Below are 23491 nucleotides of genomic sequence, written 5' to 3' on the forward strand. Positions count from 1 at the left end.
TAGAGCTAAGAAGTCCATCTTTTCCTGCCCTCAGACTGGGAGTTACATCACCAGCTCCCCTGGTTCTTAGGCCTTTGGACTCTGACTGAATTATACCATTGGCTTTCCTGGTTCTCCAGCCTGCAAAAGGCAGATTGTGTGATTTCTCAGCCTCCACAACCACATGAGCCAATTTCTATAGTAAACCTCCTCTCATACAGATCTCTATATATCCTATTGGTTCTGCTTCTCTGGAGAATCCTGACTAATGCACCTGTCAAAGGCATTCTTTATTTCTGTTACAGTGTTTTTGACCTTTAGCATTTCTGTTCAGTTCTTTCTTAGAATTTCCATCCCTCTACTTACATTGCCCATCTGTTCGTGCATGCTATCTACTTCCATTAGAACTCTTAGTATATTAATCATAGTTGTTTTAAATTCCTGGTCTGATAATTCCAACATCTCTGTCATGTCTGGTTCTGATGTTTGCTTTGTCTTTTCAAATTATGTTTTCTGCATTTTAGTGAGCCTCGTATTTTTTTCTGTGATAGCCAGAAGTGATGTACTGGGTAAAAGGAACTGCTTTAAATAGGCCTTTAGTAATGTGGTAGCAAGGTGTAGGGGGAGGGGAAATGTTCTATAGTTGTATGATGAGTGACTATGAACTTCAGAACTCTTTGTTAGGTTTTTCTACCCACTTAGGAGGAACAGAATGGCTAGAGTGGGTTGGAGTTGGGTATTTCCCTTCTCCCACTTGGGAGTCTAGAGCTGACTGGAGTTAGGTATTTCCATTCCTCCAGCTTAGTTAGGCTCTGATAATACACCAGCAGGTTACGCTCTGGTTAACTAGCTTTTCCTGAGAGTAGCCCTTGTCAAGAAGAACAGAGTGCTCTGGTATATTTCAAAATGTTTCCTTTCTCCTCTCCCTGCAAGAGGCAGGAGGGGATTTTCCTCCAATATTTACTGTGGGAAACTGGGTGAGCTCCTGGAGGTAAATCTCTCAAAATTGTGGGAGCTCCCTTATGACTGAGTCTCCCAGGAGTTATTAACTCTCAGACTTGTCCACATGGAGCCTCTAGCAGTTTGTCAATTACAGTTCAGATTTTCCTGCCCTGGTGCTGCTTTCCACAGTGGTTTCTGCTCTTGAGTGTCTGTTCTGTTAAGCGATGCCTCTCTTTACTGACTTGTCTGACCCTCCAATCTTGGGTGGAGTGGTTTGATGTGAGTCCTCCCCTTTCTTATGGATCCAAGAAGAATTGTTGATTTCTCAGTCTGTCCAGATTTTTGCTTGTTGTTAGGATGGAGTGTTGACTTCTAAGCTCTTATATGCTGAACCAGAACCCAGAACTAATCTATTTTTTAAAACACAACTAATGACACTCCATCTAGGTCTCTATAAACTGATTCGACTTCTACGTGTCCACCCTCAGACCGTTCTTGTTCATGTTGACACTTGGATGGATTTCTGTGCCTTGTTACACACTCTCTTTCTGATGTTTTGTAGTTTAGATGTTGCAGCTGATGACTTCTGTCTTGTTAACTGTAATTATTTGAAAAATGTGGTCAAAACAATTGTCTCCTTGCCCTACCAGGCTTATATATCTTAGAATCTATTGTTCTCCAACAGCTTTAGCCCACTTTTTCCTTTTATTGTCTTATTGATTTTCCTTTTTCCCTCATTTGGCTTAGAATTTCTGGTAACTGTTACATCTGGGTTATCAGGAACCTGATCTTAAGAAAACTAAGAATCTTACAATGGTACCATGCTGAAACAATGACAATTACTTCAGTTCTATTTAGCACTCAACCTCCCCAAATATTTTATTCACTCCATGCCAATAAAGGAATAAAGCTATGGCTCCATATTTCAAGGAATTTGCTATACATTAGTTAATAAAAGTACGTACATATTACTATAACAAAATGTTGTGTAAGATGTGGGCCAACAAGGTATAAAGTGTAATTCAATTTAATTCAAGGAATTACTGAGTGTATTAATAAGCACTGTGCTGCAGACTGGATGGAAGACAATGTTTTCTTAGCAGCTCTCTGTCTAATGAGAGAGACAGGACTGTAAACAAACCATTATGATATACTGGAAAAAGTGCTATGATAGAGGAATGCTATAACAGTTCAAAAGAAAGAAAGTGCACGTCCCCCATACTTCTCTTCTGTAATGCAGCGTTTCTTTTTATAAAATGTATTTAAGATTTTAGAATAATACAAAAAACATCTAAAGATTCTGAATGAGAAAAGTTGAATTAGACATTTGGCTGAATTCATAAAATGGTACACTTGTTGACAAATTCTTTCTCTAAAACTTGGTGCTACTGAAAAGTGCAAACTCAGGCAGAAATATTCTCAAAGACTTTAATCTTTTAAGATAACCTCAATTTTTTTCTGAAATTTCTTCAGTCAGCAAAATGCTATTAATCAAAACAAAAGTTTACACATTTGCCAGATAACTCTTGAAAAAGAATAAGCCACCATGTTAACTAAAATCAAATACAAAATTTTCAAAGCATGAACAATTAAAGCAAGAGGGTTTGGCATAGCTAAAGTGGAAAAGACTTATGCATGTCACTTCAGCCTCTCAGAATTTGTTCTTAATTTCCAATTACTCTGGACATATCTCTAAGAATTAATTCTTGACATAATTCAATGAACATTTATATCTTTACACTTTATAATTTATAAAACAATTTAACGTAGGTTACCTCACTTCGGTCCCATAAATACACTTTTGAGTAATCATGATTCCAATTTTATAAACAAGAGGAAAGAGAGTAGAAAAGATAAGAAATAGCAAGCTGGCCAAGCAACACCTTGAATCACATCTAATTTCAATTTCAGCAATATTTCCGTAACATTTCAGCTCCTGGCAAAAGCATGGTTCCAAATTTTGTGACTTCACTTCAATTTTTGACTTGTTTTTATCTTGCAATCTATAAGCTATTTGCAGAAAAATCTATCCAGTCTTCCTCATTTTAACATCCAACTTTTAAAAATATTAGTTGTATTAGAAAATTTCAATATATAAAGCCAAAAATAAATAAAAGTTCTAAAGTACTTAATGCCCCTGCAAAGGCATTTGTATTAATTTCATGTAAAGTTTTCTTTCAATAGAACTGTGTACTTGTTAGCTTAAAAATGTATATTCATGACCATCCATCATACCCACATCTGCCAATTTATAAAGTATTAAAAGAATTTTGATTTTTTAAAGATTCTTTAAAGAGACGTGTAAAACAAAACACAGTTAAACTGATTAAAGTTATTAAAAATGTATTATATGACACCAAGTATGTTTGTTTTCAGCTTGTCATACTGGTAAAAATTTGTAGTCTTGAACTTGAGCCTATATTTTCAATGTGAATGATATAGCCCCCAATGGGACAAATATTGGTTCTTGGGGAGATGAAAAATGTTAGATATTATAATAGTGCATGGTCTTCCAAACAGCCATGGTACACCAACAGCAATAAAATGTATCTTTGATATTAAATGCTATGGTGGTGGGCAATTAGAAAAAAAAAATGTATGAAAATGCTAGCAGGAAAAAATTATGAGAAAAAGATTGAGATATACGTTCTAAAGATTATATCTCAGTGCTTCCCAGCATTCTGTATTCTAAAAGAGAGATAGAGAGGAGACTTAAGTTGTTGAATTTTTACAAAGTGCAAAAGGCAGGTTTAAAATAGAGGTCCACTGTATAGTTACCACTTATCTACAATTCCAAAATTCTGCTTTGAAATACAAAAATATTTCATAAATTGGCATCTGAAGAAAAACAAATCTCGATATCCCTGAATTCTCATTTCTTTTCTTACCTTCTTTTTAGTAGCTTTGCAAAGAGCTGTTTTAACAGATCTGAGTTAATGCAATAGAACAGACTAACAGCATTTGATGCTAGTTCCGGAGCCTCCTCTTTCTAATGAGGCCACTTCCTTGACATCCAAAACTTCCACTGGTCCAAGGTCATCCGGATGTTCCCTCTCCACCTACATTTTCCATCCTATTAGTGAGTGAATATTTTGGGGACTGGGCTCTTCTTCCAGAGTTAGTTCCACAGTGTGTCCAGCCCCGTTACATCCAGACTAAGCACAAACTTGACTTGAATTGATGCGAGGCTATTTATTGTCTTTATGAATACCGCTTAATGTAAATATTCATTCACATGACACCAGAAATATTAATGTGTTGCTTACAGAATGCTGCCCCCAACCTCACTGGAGTGTTATTAAATATACAGAATATTACCTGTATTATTTTTCTAAAATTCAAAAAATTCTGTATTTCAAAAATTATCTAGCCTCAAGGGTTTCAGATAAAGGATTACAAACATGCAGAAAATGCAAAGTTTTGCCAAGGGGCTTGAGATAATGTAGTAAGGAATGAGATGCAGAATAGGAAAAGTAGGAAACTATTTTTGTGAACAGTGGGATTGTGGGTAAAAGTAGGCTATGTGTAATACCTAAGTGTGTGTGGATGAGCCTGAGAGATGATTTTGCTGATGCTATGATCCTTTACGGTGTATCCCGCAGGCCTGAGCTCCTTCCAGCTGGTAGTGTCTACATCTTTTTGCCTTAGGGTTTCCTCTGAAGCTGAGGCAGGTTGTTCCCCTCCTTTCACCAGCAGTGTTCCACAAGAGAAAGACGGTATTTGAAGTACAAATCCTCTGATTGCTTTACCTTTTGAAGGAGATGGGTTTTAACATTTTCTCATGGGGTTAAAACTCAGTTGCCCAAGTGGACAGCCAAATGCCCACATAGCGCACTCTATTGGCTGCCTTCACTTCCCTTTTTCACTTCTGCACTTCTCTACTAGTGTTTACTGTTCCTTCCAAATAAACTATTTGCACTTGCATTCTCTCTGGGTCTAATCATGGGAGAACCCAAACTAAAAAGAAGGCTTCTAATTTTTCTAGTCTTAACCAAGAGCAGGAGTCCTTTGCCTGAATCCCACATTAAGTGCCAGAGTTTCTGCTACTTATAATTCTCCCATGCTGCCTGATGGCCTGCCTGGCTTTCTAACAATTTTTTTTTACATGCCTTATGATGGTTTTTTATCAATCAATTAATACCTTTGGAATATCAAGTTAAACCTTCAGGCTGCTGGATTGTTTGAGCCTGCTGTCTAGTTCCGTAAACTGCTAAAAATTATGATATACCAGCTGGATTAGACACCCACGAAGCATCTCCGTTGGATCTAAATGTTCCTCTATGTCAGAACATCTCTTAGTTTCGACAGCCTAGACTCAAGGCCCAACAATGATCAATCTGCTCTATTCCACTGTAATTAAGTGGGCTGTGTCCAGCCATTTTCTGAGATAATAAGATCTTAGGAATTATGATAATTATCATCACAAAAATAAAAAAATTATGGAAGACTTACTAAGTGCCATAAACTATGCTAAATGCTTTATTACTGTGTCTCTTCTCTATGAACTAGCTCTGTTTATCATCACACTGAGACTTATAATAATGAAGCAATACACCCAAAGGCATACAGCTAGGAAGAGGTACAGTAGTGATTTATGCCCAGGACATCCTACTGCAGAATCCAGCCTTTTAAGCATCACCCTATTCTATCTCTCTAAATTCTTCCAAGCTAGAGAATTGTTGTCCTTTGAGAAAAGATCTTAGTCCAGTGTTAATGATTAGGTGCCTTGTAGTCATGACCTCAGGACCCTAAGAAACTCCTTTTGTTTGGGATGTACCAAAATTCTCAAGACTAGTAACCTATAAATTTGACATTTTCTTGCCTTTACTTCCTGTCTTTCACATATCAAAAGCCATAACTGAGCAAGAGATATAATTGCCACTTAAGCTCTGACTTTCAAACATTTGCATTATATGATTTATGATGAATAACACGTGTTAGAAGCAGTCATGTCATTTAAAAAAAGAACTAGATAAATATGTCATTAAAATGAGGGCTTGTTTTGTATCTCAAGTCATTACTGCAGTACAAATGCTTAATGGTTTAACCATTACAAGGTGCTAGTGTGATTAGTATCTACTTATTATTGAAATCCTTAAACGGAGCTTTGCCACCCCGGGACTGATGTTTAGCACACACGTGTATGATGCACACTGATGCTATTGGTGCACATCTGCCTTAAGTCATAGACCATATGAAGCATTTTACATACATTCTGTGATAGAGCCTCCCAACAACCTTGGAGAATACAGATTATCTACATTTTCTTTTTCAAAGAACTGAAAATGAGGCAATTTTGATCAACTACTCAAAGTTATAGCTTTTAAATTAAGAAGGCAGTTGGGAATTTGTGTCTCCTTTTCTAATGTTCGTATTTCTTTATTAAAAAAACTTTTTAATTGTGATGGAAGTATACATAACAAAAAATTTACCATTTTAACCATTTTTAAGTGTACAGTTCAGTGACATTAAGTACATCCATGTCGTTGTGCAACCATCATCACCATCCATCTCCAGAACTTTTTTTCATCTTCCCAAACTGAAACTCTGTACCCACTAAACAATAACCCCCATTCCCCCTTCCCCCACCCCCGACAACTACCATTCTAATGTCTGTTTCTATGAATTTGACTACTCTAGGGATCCCCTATAAATACAACCATGTAGTGTTTGTCCTTTTGTGACTGACATTTCATTAAGCATAATGTCTTCAAGGTTCATCCATGTTGTAGCATGTGTCAGAATTTCCTTCGTTTTAAGGCTGAATAATATTCCATTATACACGTATATAATATATCACATTATGTTTATCCATTCATCTACTGATGGGCACTTGTGTTGCTTCCACCTTTTAACTGTTGTGAATAATACTGCTATGAACATGGGTGTACAAATATTTGTGCGAGTCCCTGCTTTCAATTCTTTTGTATACACCCAGAACTAGAATTGCTGGATCACATGGTAATTTCACTGTTAATTTTTTGAAGAAATGCCAATGCTGTTTTCCACAGAAGCTGCACTATTTCACATTCCCACTAGTGGTGCACAACCGTTCTAATTTTTTCACATCCTCATCTACACTTGTTTCTTTCTTTTTCTTTTGATAATAACTGTCCTAATAGGTATGAAGTGGTATCTCATTTTGGTTTTGATTGCATTTCCCTAATGGTCGGTGATGTTGAGCATCTTTTAATGTGTTTGTTATCCATTTGTATATCTTCTTTGGAAAAATGTATATTCAAGTCATTTGCACATTCCTGAATTGCGCTGTTTGTTTTCTTAATGTTGAGTTGTAGTTCTTTATGTGTTCTAGATATTAACCCCTTATCAGATATATGACTTGCAAATATTTTCTCCCAGTTCATTGGTTGCTTTTTCATTCTCTTGAAAGTGACCTTTAATACACAAAAGTTTTTGATTTTGTTGTCATCCAATTTATCTCTTTTTTCTTTTGTTGCCTGGCTTTTGGTGTCATATCCAAGAAATCATTACCAAATCCAATGTCATAAAGTTATTCCCCTTTGCTTTCTTCCAAGAAATTTACAGTTATAGCTCTTAGGCATCTGATGTATTTTGAATTAATTTTTCTATATGGTATGAGGTACAGATCCGACTTCATTAATTTGCATGTGGATATCCAGTTTTTGCAAAATCAGTTGTTGAAATGACTGTCTTTTCTCCATTCGATGGTCTTGGTCCCCTTGTAGAAATCGTTTGACCATGTATGGGATGGGTTATTTCTGAGATCTCTTTTCCATCTGTCTACATGTTTTTATGCCAGTACCACCCAATTTTGATCACTTTGTAGTAAGTTTGGCATGAGAAAGTGTGAGACAGCCAACTTTGCTCTTTTTCAGGGCTGTTTTGGCTATTTGAAATACCTTGAGATTCCATATGAGCTTTAGGATTCTTTTCTATTTCTTCAAAAAACATGATTGGGATTTTTATATGGATTGCATTGAATGTGCAGATTGCTTTGTGTAGCACTGACATCTTAATGATATTAAGTCTTCCAGTCAATGAATACAGATGGGCTTTCCATCTATTTTGTCTTCTTTACCTTATTTCAGCAACATTTGGAAGTTTTTACTGTAAAAGTATTTGCCTCCTTCATCAAGTTTATTCCTAAGTATGCTATTCTTTTTGATATTATTTTAAATTGAATTAATTTCTTAATTTCCTTCTCAGATCATCTATCACTAGAGTGCAGAAATTCAACTGATTTTTCTGTGTTGATTTGGTATCCTGCACATTTGCTTAATTTGCTTATTACTTCTAAAATAATTTTTTGGGGGAAAGTATTTCTTTATGACATTACTTTGCTATATCACGCTGCTTCTACTATTAGCTTGGATTACAGTTGCTGTCCATAGGGTTGTGGCAAAGGCATAACCCTCATGTGTTTCTTCATCACCAAAGAATGGTCTAGGAAAGTAATAACAATAAGAATATGGTTAAGAACATCGATTTTGGCAATTTTAGCCCTTGTCTGTCACTTTTCTCACTTCGCTTTCCTGAGTATATTTATTCATTTAAAACACACTTTTCTAGGCTTATCATGGGACAGTCACTTGCTACTACTTAATATATGAGACTCAGTTTCCTCTTCTATTACTTGGGTATGATTGGAAGTTGTAAGGATTCAGTGAAGTGAATCAACACACTTTCTGGCTCATACATCAGTAAATGCTAGAAATTGTTATCTCACAGTGTCCCCACATCAAAATAATATATATGAAAATGCATTGTAATCCAGGAAACTCTCTCATAAAATAATGATTTTTTAAAGCATGTATTGCTTCATTTACTGCCCTATGAGGATGACATTTTGTCCCATAAGACTTCTGCAGGAACAATGAGTTCCCAGCCCTGGAAGACAGAATTATCATTAAAATATTTTCTGTTCTTGCCTCCTGCCATTGGACCCCTAAGAATCACCCACAGACCATGGGGATCCCCACTATCTTTACAATCCCTCTGTCAATACTAACAAGTACTTTCCAAACATATGTAGTTACTTAACATGAAAGCCATAAAGTACATATTAACTCAGCCTTAGTTTACTGAGGATTAATGAGTGTAGATGTGAAAAGCACTTAGAATGCTCCCAGACACACAGACAGTATCATACGTGTTTATTAAGTAACTAAAATAGTTATGTGAAAAGTTATGTTCTTCAAATGCTATGTCTTTGTTTTCTGCTTAAATTGTATGATTTTCTGCTTACATATTATACAAAATACTAATGAGAAAGCATAAGAATATAGACTTCAAGACAGAAGCTTTAGTAAACAATTTTATTCTTTATTTCTATCTCCTTAGCCTTAATGGAAAAAGAAATAGTTTTATATATTTTGTAAAATATTTGAACATTGCTCCAATGATTCCTGAGGCTTCTTTCTTCTCTCACACATCTCAGTATAAATAATGATTGCTTGGCTGTTTACTTGTAAATATTACATCAGTCAAAACACAAGTATTGATTAACTCAGTTATGAGCATGGGATGCTCATCTATGGATCTATCACTGATTGGGGAAGCAGTTATCATGAAATAATAATTAAGAGATTTAAGAGGGAGCATTGCTCAGGGCAGGAATAGCCAAAGTTTTGGTGTTACCAAAATGAAGCTTTGGTGTTACAATTGCTACAGAACAGATGTCTTTAAGGAATTTCATTCAGATTATGACATCTGCATAGGCTAAAATTATGGTTGATGTGGAGATAATATCCTGCAAGGCTTCAGAGTTTAATAGGATGTTCAGCTTACCAAGTAGCGTAGGAAGAGTGACAGTGATCAGTTTGGAATCAAATCACCAAATACTATGAAACATATATATCTGAAAAAAATATCATATTAATGTGGAGAAATCATAAGATAAGAAGGGAATCGCATATCTCTCAAGGATACACTTTAACGAGTCCTTAAAAGAACATCCTTGCTGGTATGTAAGGTGGTTGGTCCAAACTCGGTGCCTTCTAGAAATCAAAAACATCCTGGGACCACTTGTGTTAAGAAAGGAAATAATAGATGGTCATATAAAAGTTGATTTTTTCCCACGCACATAGCAAAGATGAACAGGATCATTATCACCTTTGGCAAGTGTTTAATTATTACAGCATCTATAGTGAGCCTGAACACTACCATAGTTAACTGAAATTGTGTTTCTCATAGATTTTATGATAGCTTCTGTGTTTTTATAATAAGAGAATAAACCATAAAAACAGAGTGGTTAGAATGAAAAATAAGTTATTATAAATGAAAATATAACACTTTAAAATTATGTAACTGATAGGACATAATAAAGATGTGTTTCTGAATATGCCTTGAAGTTAGAGAATGTCTTACGTACATTTTTTCCTGAAATGCACGGCCTAGCTGCATATGTTGCACATAGTAGTCACTCCCTTTCAAGGGAATGAATGTTAACATGTTTACCACTGTAATTTTCTTTTCTGAGAAGTATAGCCTAACTTCTGCATTAAATGTACTTATTAAGGCTCTATTTTTACATAACGTCTACTAATTATTAATATGGTAGTTGCTACATTATTACTATAATAATTCATCTAAAAACAAAGAGCAAAATTATTATTCTGTGAATTTTAGCCTGTAAACAGTGAAGTAAAGCAGCTTAATGTAAAATGATCATAAAGGGAAAATAATGCTTATTGAAATGCTATACCACAGGAAAGGAGTTCAAGAAGAAATGATCAAGAAAAAGAGATTATGAACCCCAGGGTTGAACAAAGGAAAGTAAAGGATGATCATTATAGGAAGACAGTATTTGTACAAAAGTCATCAAAATGGTCTAGATATTTATTGAGTATAAAAAAATAGAAAATAGAATAAAGGCACTCTAATAGAACAAGAAGCAGATAATCCAATAGTGGTATTCTTTTCAACGGCTCCCAGCACAGACAGGATAAAGTTGATTACTTCCTTGTGGCCAAAGGCGTGGTTCGTGGTCTGATCACTGCTCATTTTTTCTTTTGTCTCTCTCCAGTCCCCTCATCCTGCTGTGTGACCCATCTCCAGGACAAGGCATACACATCCTTACTTCCAATTCTACTGAAATGCAGTAGAGTGGCAATAGTCCTCCAATATGTAGTTTCAGACTATTATGCTATTATATATATTTTTTTCTGCCTGAAAATGTCCTTTTATTTCGTCTCAATTTATTTCCTTGTCTCAATTCCACATGTGAATTTCTTGATGACAGGAGGTTTGCTTTATTCCATTTTCTGTCCCCAGATCAGGCCACATTGTAAGATTTAAATAAATTCACAAAAATACAAGTGTCTTATTAAAATAATTGAATGAGAAAGGTCAAAGGTATCAGAGAGATGATAATTATTCTTGCAGATACAAAACACAGCATTATTTCAATTTAAGAAATAATGCATTGCAAGTTAAAAAAGGGAATTTTTGTTGAACTGCTATTGCTTATTTGGTTAAATTTCTAGGAGAAAAATTAGGGTAAATGCTTATCAAAAAAACAGAAAGCATTGAACTGGGAATCAAGTTACTGGGAAAGTCCCATATCTGCTGTTAACTAATTCTCTACAGAGGGAAATAATGTATCATCTGACCATCATGAAAATATGTCTCCTGTGTGCCTTTCTTCATTATCTTTCAGTTCATATCATATTTCACTTAAGATTGCTGTTGATTTTTGCTGTATCATATGTAGCAACAAGTGTCATAAACACTAATGTAGTTCATAAATAAAAAGTTTTGAAACATTTCAGTTTTGATTATTTTCATATACTATACTTCAATAATAAAATATGGCAGACAACACATTATGTTGAAACAACAGCATGGGTAGCAGGATGTGTTGGGAGCAGCCTAGGAGATCAGTTTTTGACAGGCTAAGGCTGACATCCCTATTATACCATTTGGGAGTGTTGTGTGCTGCTCACTGATATCCAGTTTCCACTCTTTCTAGACATACGGAAGACTAAATCTGCTGAAGCCTTTGAGTTTGGGCGTCTCTAGTACTAGGTGGTGAGGTAAGGGAGGTAAATGTCATGTTATTTCCAAGTTGTAACTCTCAGTTCCCAGTGTGATAAACTCCAGAGTTCTCTTTCCCAGGCTAGGATGATTGTGGGAGCACAAGCTGAGACTGAGCATCATCATCTGCATCCTTAAGTAAGCAGGATGAGAGAATAAATGAACAAGTGCCTTCCCAACCCCCCCAAAAAACTTTGGCAACCCACAAAAAAAACCTTTTTTGTTTTCTTTCAAGCCACTGAAATTTTGGAGGTGTTTAATCCCAAAGCCTCACCTTGTCTACTCTGATTCTTAGAGAATTTGGTTCATACATGTGAGATTCTGACATAAAGTCTAAAATAAGTGGCATTGGATTAGGTGTTCAGAAGCAGGTGATCAGGCAAATGCTATCAAAGGCTAGAAAGATGGGGATCAAGGACAGGTATATTAAGAAGTTAAATAAAACTTAGGCTTCAGCTCCCTCCACTTCCATTGGTTCATTCTAAAGCCCTAAAAGGGAACCTAGTAATATGTTCACATGAATTTTACAACTAGACATATTCGCAAAATGTGCAAACATCAGGTATTGTAATCTCATGTTATAAAGACTACTGCCTCTTTTTACTCCAATTTCATCTCTCTTATGTTCTTCTTCATGTTGAGTGGATTTAGAGTTGCCGTAATCATTTCTGGCTCTTCTCTAAGGGAAAACTGAGTTGGAGTTTAGTTTGAGTTCAATGAAACATAAGAATGTAACTCACAATTTATAGCTAAGTTATTGTTAGCCATGCCAGCACAGAAATGTCTTCCAGAATATTCCTGCAGCCCTCTATGCCAAATCACCTGGTGTTATACAATACAAAAGTGTCCTATAGCACCTGACACCAGAAGAATATGAGTTGTGGAGGAATAGCAAAATTGGTATGTCTAGAGTTAGAAATTAGTATATGGAATATTTTTTTCCAAATTGTAAGCAAAGGAATTGTTTTTTATAGAAGTCTAGGCAAAACTGAAGTTCTCTCCTGTCTGTAACATAATAATGTGATGTATATAACTATAAATATATAATCCATTTTTTCTTTTTTATGGAAGTTACAGAATTTATCAAAATTCTTTTATTTGTGGGCAAAAAGATGTACCATTAGTACCAACAGTGGAGATTTCTATGCATGAAGTTATATGTGCTGAAATTTTCAATTTTAAAAAGGATCTTCTATGCTAAATTAAAGACAGATTTGCTTTTCTATTCTCTGAGAGAAAATGCTATTATACAATTTAAGGTAATATTAAGATGCAATAAAAATAATAAAGTTAAAAAGCCAGCAAAAATTTTATAGGTATATCCAATAAATATGTTTGTTAAAATTTGTGATGCTTCTGGTACATATCATTCATTATTTTGCCATTTATCTTCTCATTATAAATATTCAATTTTGCACCTAATTTTATGCCTATAATTCGGTATGATTTTTCTAAAGAGGGCTACTTAGTTTTTTGTCTGAAAATTTGGACCCATATCATCACAATGATCCACATTCTATGGTAGTAAAACTTTTAGCAAAACTTGTTTTTGATAATTTGGGACTCAGAAAATGTCTAATAAACATATAACCCTGGGGTTACAGGTTGAAACACAGAATGTTAATAATGTATGTTCATTGTTATTGGCAGAATTTGGCAAGGTATTAATAAAGAGAGATGAGCCCAGAAAAAACTGTCAGTAATGAATGGAAAGAGTCAGAAACCCCTAAATTCAGGGCCCTATAGATTTAGAAGAAGAAACTTCAATTTAACTATAAATAGCAAAAAAAAGTCTTTTAAAATTGAAAAGGAAGATATTTGTACATGAAATATTCAAACCAGATTTATTAGCAAAAGGTAAAATCTAGAAACAACTCAAATGTCCATCAATAAATAATGGGATAAAGACATTTTATACATCCATAAAATGGAATACAACTCAGCAATAAAAGAAGGATGAATGTCAAAATAATCATGTTAAGAGTAACAAACAAAATTCCACTCATATAAAATTATAGGTAATTTATACTAATCTATGTTCATAAAAAAGTAGATCAGTTCTTGCTTGGAGGTAAGGAACAGAAGGGAGGATATATACAAAAAAGGAACAAGGAAACTTTCACAGGTGATGAATACGTCCATTATCCTGACTGTGGAGATGCTTCTGCAGGTATACACACATGTAAAAACCCAGCAGACTGTGCACTTTATGTGTAATTTATTGATTGTCAATTATATCTCAATGAACGTATAAATAATTGCTTTGAGAAACAAAGGATGATTAATACTCACTTTTGTTACAAGGATCAAATCAAGAAAGTAGTCATCCACTCATTGTTTAAAATCTCTGAAAGGATAGAGTTTTGTCCAGAGTATCCTCACAATTGTAAAAAAAAAATGCATCCATATATACATATATGTAATTATCACAGAGAAAACATACTACATATATGGACTTCCAAATGAAGTCTGAGAGGTTGAAGGTATCTATAATTAAGTCAAAGATGAGGGTGAGAAAAAGTGAGGGACAGCACACGAGAGAGAGAGAGAATTGTATTCTATGGAGCTAAAAATCATTTTTTAAAAAAAGCAAAACTGAGAGGTACTCAGAAAAGAGCTTGGATGTGACCATTAGTGTATGTCATCAATTTGGAATCAACTAGATGATGAGTCCACTAAGGTTTTAGCAGAGTAACAGTGCCAAAGAAACATAGAGCCTGGAATAAAAATGGGTCTATCTGAGGCCCCAAATAATCCTTGATTCCAAACTCAGAATGTACAACACCAAGAGTAAACCCTCATGTAAGCTATGCACTTGGGTGATTATGATGTATCTATGTAGGTTCATCAGTTGTAACGATGTACCCTTCTGGTGGGGGTCGTAAATAGTGAGGGAGGCTATGCACATTCGGGGGCTGGTGGCATATGGGAAATCTCTGTACCTTCCCCTCAATTTTGCTGTGACCATAATACTGCTCTAAAAAAAGTTTTAACTAAAAAAAGACAAAACAAAAGCTGAACAATAAAAAGAACAATCTTTGGTTTGCAGCCTTCTACAAGCAGGCTGTCAGCTGAGAAAGCTCTTACCTTCTTACCCTCTCCTCACTCACAGACTCTCACACACAACCAGGAAAGCATGCCCTTCAATATCTACTTCCTTTGTAGTGTTAAGTCAATTAAACAAGGAGGTCATTAGACTGAGGTGGCCCTAACGTCGTGGTGGTTTATTTAAGCAAACCAAAATCTCAGCCTGCAAATGCCTCAAGGTTACGAAATCAAAACCTAAGGACAACCAATCACAAACAGCCATCCAGGCTTTAAGCTATAGCCAATCAATAATCTCCTTGCTTTGCTTCACCTTTCTCTATTGGGGTCTCTTCCTGAGCTCCTGTCCGTGGAACTCCTAACAACTTCGATTTGCTACTGGCCTGATTGGAATGGATTTTTGCTCAACTAAACTCTTAAAAGTTTTAATATGCCTCAGTTTATCTTATAGCAGTAGCCAACAATGTTATCCCTTTTTGTGATCCTAAAAAAATAAATCACAGAAAGAACCATACAAAAACTGAAAATGTAATGAGACAACAATACAAAATGACAAATAGCCTGTTGATTGATGAATGGATCTCTATGGGTTTGGCAAAGAAGGGTTGGTGAGGAGCAGCATCTTAGAAAAGAGGACACCCTCACAATACTTTACATGGAAGAAATAGAGAAAGTAAACTAGCTTTTCTTGGTAAACCAGCTTATCGACTGGCCGGTCCTCCTCAACCTGCCTTTCAATATACTAGGAAAGAGATGCAGTGGTTCCAAGAACTAACCAGAGGTGAATCTTATTCTGTGAATCTTATTGTAAGAGTCTCAAACATTTAATTCCTTGTAGCTTAGGAAAAAAATGAAGATAAAAAATAATTTAGGCGAACTATATACCTCCTGCCCCTTGAACTGACACCACTTCCTTCCTTCCCCTGACTGTACATTTTCCAAACACACAAGATAATGAAAATAAGGGTGATATTTGTTTTGTTCCTTCACTTATGAAATGCTAACACATGTTCATTAACATTAAACTCCTTTTCGTCAATTATAAACTGATGGATTTAAGGATATGTTTATGACCTCTATTTATATGAATACATATAGAATACATATAGAATATTCATACATATACATATAGAATCTTCATAACAGGATATTATACAGTATCATCAACACAAAATTTATGCTCTGGAAGAACTATTTGGACATTCAGACACTAATATTTACTGGCTGTGTGGCTTTGAATAAGTCACTTAGCCATGTATATCTTCAGTGTTCTTATTTGTAAAATGAGCATAAGAATATTATCAACCAAATGTTGTTGTTCAGAGGATCAAATTAAACAACCAAATTTGTGGGACTAGTTTAATGTTTTGCTCATGGTTAGAAAGCAAAGAATTGCTATTATTTTTATTCCATGAAGAAATTAAGTTTTGAACTTGTCAGGATTTTTTAAAAATATGTCACATATAATAAAATAAAAATTATCTTTGCCTATGGCCTCTACATACACACACAAAAAGGGCCGAAAATATTTCTTAGGAGAATAGCGCTGTTGGATAGCCCCAGTTTTCCATGAATTTTTCAGAAAATAAATTATGATCTGAAGTTTTCATTTTATATGAATTATTCTGAAACTATCAGGAGGGTGAAGAGCCAATTAAAAAGATTTTCTGTAGAAATCTCTCCTTGGCCTAAAGCCAATAGATCAGAAAAGAAAGAAGAAGCAAAGAAGAGAGGGTAGTCTGGTACTGATGAATTTCTAATGAACACTGAGGGTCAACAGGTCAGGCTACAATAGTGCGATGTGCCATAAATAATTTTTTACTGACTTGAACCTGCAGTCACATATCTCTTTTATGCTTTCTCCATATGTAAATGTGCCTAGGTTTTTGAAAAATGGAGAACTATCAATTTATAATTCTATAATATGTCGACGATTGATTAAAAGCAAAAGGTGTGTATCAACATAATTCCTTTGTCAGAAACACAGTGATATGTAGTAGAAACAATGTAATAATAGATGTGCTTACAGAAAACGGGGTGAGGAGAAGAAATGAAATACAACAGGATTGTTAGCTTTGTTTGGTTTGTTTCAAGACAGAGTTTAGGCTAATTTGAAGGGATTTCTTTTTCCTGTGTTTGATTAGTTTTTTAAAAAATATTATTTTATTGAGGTCACATTAGGTTATAATATTGTGTATATTTCGGGTGCGCATTATTATATTTCAGCTTCTGTATAGACTGCATCATGTTCACTACCAATAGTCTAGTTTTACCCATCATCACACATTTGGGCCCTTAAACCCTTGCCTTCCCCTCACCCTCTTCTCTTCTGGTAACCGCCAATCTAATCTCTGTGTCTATGTGCTTGTTTCTTTGTTTATCTTCCACATATAAGTGAAATCATATGGTATTTGTCCTTCTCTATCTGGCATATTTTGCTTAGTATAATACCCTCAAGTTCCAACCATGTTGTTGCCAATGGCATGATTTTGCCTTTTTATGGCCAAGTAGTATTCCATTGTGTATGTGTGTGTGTGTGTGTGTGTGTGTGTATTTATATATATATATATATATATATATATATATATACCACATATTCTTTATCCACCCATCTTTTGATAGGCACCTGGGTTGCTTCCAAGTCTTGGCTATTGTGAATAACGCTTCAATGAACATAGGGGTACATATATATTTTTGAATTAGTATTTTCATGTTCTCTGGACAAATACCCAGAAGTGAAATAGCTGGTCATATGGTATTTCTATTTTTAATTTTTTGAGAAATCTCCATACTGTTTTTCATAGTAGCTTCACCAATTTGCATACCTATCAGCGTTGTATGAGGATTCCCTTTTCTCCACGTCACCTCCAACGCTTGTTATTTCTTATCTTCTTAATAATAGCCATTCTGAAGGGTGTGAGGTGCCCACTTTTTTTATTGGGTTGTTCAATTTTTTGTTGTTGAGTTGTATGTGTTCTTTATATATTTTGGAAATTAACCCATTGTCAGATATATCTTTTGCAAATATTTTCTCCCAATTGATGGATTGTCCTTTCATTTCATTGATGGTTTCCTTTGACATGCAGAAGCTTTGTAGTTTGATGTAGTCTCATTTATTTATTTTTTCTTTGCTTCCCTTGCCTGAGGAGACATGGCATTCAAAAAGATACTGCTAAGACCAATGTCAAAGAGTATATTGCCTATGTTTTCTTCTAGGAGTTTTATGGTTTCAGGTCATACATTCAGGTCTTTAATCCATTTTGAGTTAATTTTTGCGTATGGTGTAGGCTAATGGTCTACTTTCATTCTTTTGCATGTGGCTGTCCAGTTTTCTCAACATCATTTATTGAAGAGACTTTCCTTTCTTCATTATATGTTCGTGGCTCCTTTGTTAAAGATTAGCTGTCTGTAGATGTGTGGCTTTATTTCTGGGGTCTCAGTTCTGTTCCACTGATATTTGTGTTTGTTTTTCTGCCGGTACCATGCTGTTTTGATTACTCTAGCTTTGTAGTATATTTTGAATTCAGAAAGTGTGATACCTCCAACTTTGTTCTTTTTTCTTAGGATTGCTTTGGCTATTTGGGGTCTTTTGTTGTTTCATACAAATTTTAGGATTCTTTGTTCTATTTTCATAAAGAAAGTTGTAGGGTTTTTGATTGGGATTACGTTGAATCTATAGATCACTTTAGGTAATATGGACATTTTAAGGATATTTATTCTCCCAATCCATGAGCATGGAGTATAATCCCGTTTATATCAATAATGTCTTATAGTTTGCAGTGTATAGGTATTTCACCTCCTTGGTTAAATTTGTTCTTAGATAGGTTATTCTTTGTTTGTTGTTTTGTAAGAAGAAACAGTGAGAATTCCACAGAAATTCAAGAAAACTGCCGATAAAACTGACGATAAAACTGAGTGGATGACTAGATCTAGACTAGAGGAAACTGCTGGAAACTCAGCAGGAGATTTTGTGGATCTTCACTTGAGGATTTCTCCATTTCCTTGACTAATTTACTCCTTATTTCTTCCAGTTCTTCAATCTTGTCCAGAAACGCAGCAGTATAATTTGTTATAAAATGTTGCCTACCAAGTCTGCATTACTTGGAACAAAGCAATCTATAAAATATATATTCAAAGGTTCCAGAGATCATTCCTCATAGCTAGGAATTCTGATGTAGTAATAGAGAGAAGTTGTGTTTAAATAAGAAAGGCAGGAGAAGAGGTGAGGCCTTTCCTTAGGAAACTGTAGAAAGGTAATAGAAAAAGAGTAGTTATCTAAGATTAAGGTTGTGGATTTATGATAGTGAAAACAGACTCCCATATTCTAGGACAAAATCCTGATAAAGAGATGTAGGTTCATCACTTAGACAGAGTTAAGTCAATCCCCTGTTTATATTTTGTTCACTGTTGTTTTGTCACTATCAAGAGTGATGCTGGGACACGGTGGTCCTCCAGTAATAGCTGTTGATTAGCTCTTTGTATGTGTGTGTGTATATATGTGTATGTCCCCTAATTTCCTCTGCACTCACTGCTCCTGCTCTCTTTCTCTCCTCCATAGAAGAATTACTTTAACTCATTGTCTCCAATTTCTCTCCTCTCATTGTCTCTTAAAACTATTCCTCTCAGGCCTTCATTCTCACCATTCTACCTCAGAGTTTTTTGGTAAAAGTTAGCAATGACCTCTACTTTGCTCAATCCTATAGTTAAATTTCAGTTATGTTATTTAATTTTTCAGCAGCATTTAACAAAATTGATCATTCCTCCATCCATCAAATAATTTCTTTAATTTACTTCCATGATATTACACATTTCTGGCTTTTCATTATCTTCACTGGCATTCCTTATCAATCCTCTTGCTGGTTCTTCTTGTTTGACCTCATTTTATTAATGTTGAAATGCTTTGAGATTCATCCCTTGGATCTCTTTAGTTTTCCAGTCTACTTACTCTCTTGAGTAAGTCTATGTTTCCCAAATTCTTATATTGCTAACCCAAACTACTCTTTTGAAATTCAGAAATAAACATATACCTCGATATTTAATATTTCAACTTGAATGTTTGATAGGAAACTCAAAACTAACAAGTCCAGAAAAGACCTCCCATTCTTCTCCTCCAAGCTTGCTACCCTTATATGTGTCTCCATCTCAGATAATGATAATTCTATCCTTCCAGTTATTCAGGCCAAATAACTTGGTATCACCTGGGACTTTTCTTGTTTGCTCATGACCTTCATTCAATTTGTCAACATTTCCCATCATTGCAATATTCAAAATATTTCCAGAGTCTAAACATTTTCAACAACTCTATGGATACTGACCTGTTTAAACCACAATTGTCGCCCATCCAGGTCATTGTAATAGTCTCCTAATCTGTTTGTGCACTCTGTTGTCAAGGCAGCAAAGTGTGCCTGTTGAAGAGTCATCATATCATGTCACATGACTTTGCAGAATCCACCAATGCCTTCTTATCCCACTCAGAGCAAAAACTACAGTCGTCACAATTATCTATAAGGCCCAACGCAATCCTTTACAGGCACTTCAGCATCATTCTCTTCCACTCACTTCACTCTAACCACACCATTTTCTCTGCCTTTCCTTGAACTTACCACATACACGTGCCATCTCAGAGTCTTTCCACTTTCTGCTTCTACTGCCTAGAAGGCTATTCCCCCAGTCATCAACACAACTTTGCCCAGTCATCAACACTACTTTCAGAGCTTTGCTTAAATGTTACTGTCCCAGAGAGGATTTGTTTTACTAGCTATCCAATTTAAATTTGCAAGCTCCTCACTTTCCAACACCTTCTGTTTCTCTTCTCTAGTTTCATTTTCTCCAAAGCACTTACACCATTAACACACTACACATTTTACTTCTTTTTGTTATTTACTATTTACATTCTATCAACATAAAATCCTTCAAGGCAGAGATATTTATCTTTTCGTTTTTAACTACTGCATTCCTAGAGCCTAAAACTATGTCTGTCTCAAGGTAGGAGCTTAATATATAACTGTTAAGTGATTGAATATTAAATGCCAAATTATTAGGTGTTCAGATGAGAGGACACTGGAGATTACAGGATGTCAATATAGATCAAATGGTACCAGATTTGGATCTCAGGTGAGGATATTGCACATATGAAGATGACAGTCAGCAAAGGCAGCAATATGCCAGTCATGTGCTGATTGAATTAGTATAATTATCTACCTGGAATAGGTGATGTGCTGGAGAATGGTAAGAAATTGCCTTACAAAACTATTCTTGTCCCATCTGATAGAACGGGACAGAGATCTCCCCACTAGAGAATTTTGATTTAAGAATTTCTTCCTTTAAAAAAAAAAAAAGACAAAAACAAGAATTACTCTCTGAACACTGAGAAAGACCAAGCACAATGAGTAATACAACCTCATATCATAACTTCTGAGACTTTCTAAAAAGTAATGGTTCTGAGAATGAAAGAGAAGCAGCAGCAATAGAAATTTTCAAATGAATTTCTGGCCAAAGTGATGTCTAATCACAGTGTGTTTGTTTATGTTTTTGTGTCCTACCCATATCTCCTCATTTTTTACCATTTTAGTGTATATGGGAAGACTTCCAGTTGCTACATGGGAATCTGTTTGCTTGAGGACTTTTTCTGATTGCTGGAACTTGCTCTGCCCACATGCAAGTGTTGGAGAATTAATACAACATACAAGTTACCCTCAACTAATGACTATTGGAAGTTGGTGTATAAATGCCCCAGGTGTTTGGTCCCTTAGGCGGGATAACTCTGGGATACATTCTTTACATTGACTATCAGAGATCTCCAGAGGGACTGAACTCTAATCTCACACAGTGGTCACCTGTCTGATAAGTCAACATGTTGGCTGCCTTCCTTTCCCTGTCTTACTTTCTTGCTGCCATTTGGGCATCTTGGAATCAATTCACAAGTAGTCCATTGACTCTCTGATACTTTTATATTAGTGTTTGCTACTGAGTGTGCATGAAGTCAGATGTGCTGAGTCTTTTGGCAAAATCCAAATATATTATGAACATAACAGATCAAGTCCAATAAAGTGTTGAGATTATCAGCTAGAATTTTCATTGATGATCCTTAGTTACTCTGTTTTAGTGTTCATAACTATATCTTACTAAATGAAGGGATCATTTATACACAAATGCATGCATACCATAAAAATCCTGTGCAAACACCAGTTTAGTAGTGGCAGAGAGGAAATGAGTGCTAAAGAAATTAGCAGCCTAACTAAAAGAAATGCAGCAGGCAAGTCCTCGAAGTCTTTCTCCCCTTGAGCTGGCACTTACTACCTCCTATGTGAAATTCAGTTTCATTATATCGTCAAGTGGCATGAACATAGGCCAATAAGGTGCATGGGTTAAATATACACATTAATTCTTATGTATTAAACAAAAGGTAATTAATTCTTTAAATGTCTCTGAAGTCATTTAACGTCAATTCAACATTTCTACATAAAGCCAACAGTCTTAAAATATAACCATATTTTCTTTTTTATTTTCGTTTTACCATGAGTCCTCACAAATTTATTTGATAGTCTTTGAATTCCAACATAATAGATTGACTAATTCCTAGCTATATTAATTCTTAAAGGGAGGTACTTTCCATTGTCAAATCCTGTTCACTTAAAGATTTCATTGTTAATTATTTGACTTGGGTTCATCACAGTCCCAGGTGCTTGTACTGATAAAAAATAAACTAATAAAATAAACTAAAAATATATATCCAAATAAGGTTCTTTTTTTAAAAAAATTATTAATTTCAGAAGGAAAGCACAGATATGAGAGTACATAAAATTTGAGCTAGGTAAGGGTTTTTTTTTTTCCTTCTACTTCTTTTGAAGTACTACACTGAAACTTTCTACATAGAAAACTGGTTAATCCTACACTCATCAATTGAACAACAAGTAAGAGATAACTAGCAAACATTGCATCAATTTAGTTTAATGAAAAATAAATTACAGCATATAGTTTTAGGAACAGTGCTCTTAATTTGGGAAAACATTCAAAGACTAATGATTCCCAAGGCTTTAGAGGAGAAGGAGAAATCCTAACATTGACCAAGTGAGATTATCTTCTATAAACTATTTTATTTCAGCACCGACTGCTCTAGTATTTCTAGAATAAGACAAAAAGTCAAATGACAGTAAATTCAGCATGTTCATGTAAAACAAAATTTATTGTTGAAAAAGAAAAAACTTCTATCTTATAAAATAGTGCAGTGATGAAAGGATTTTTAAAAGTTTACGGGGCAGATTTAAAATATTCTGCATTACCATGACATAGATTTTAAAACATAATTCTAGACTATATTTAGTAGATTTTGAGTTAAAATAGAGAAGACATCAATAGCTCAGAAACTTTAAATTTTAAAATATGATTTTGTCATTACTTTTCCTCAATATATTTCAATTTTTCTGACTCAGTAAGCTTAACAGTAATGTGTTTTATGAAAAAGAAAAGCAGAGAAAATAATTTGATTGGTCAATTATTGTATTGATTT

This window comes from Equus przewalskii, chromosome 3, assembly GCF_037783145.1.
Source record: "Equus przewalskii isolate Varuska chromosome 3, EquPr2, whole genome shotgun sequence".
NCBI classification, from domain to species: Eukaryota; Metazoa; Chordata; class Mammalia; order Perissodactyla; family Equidae; genus Equus; species Equus przewalskii.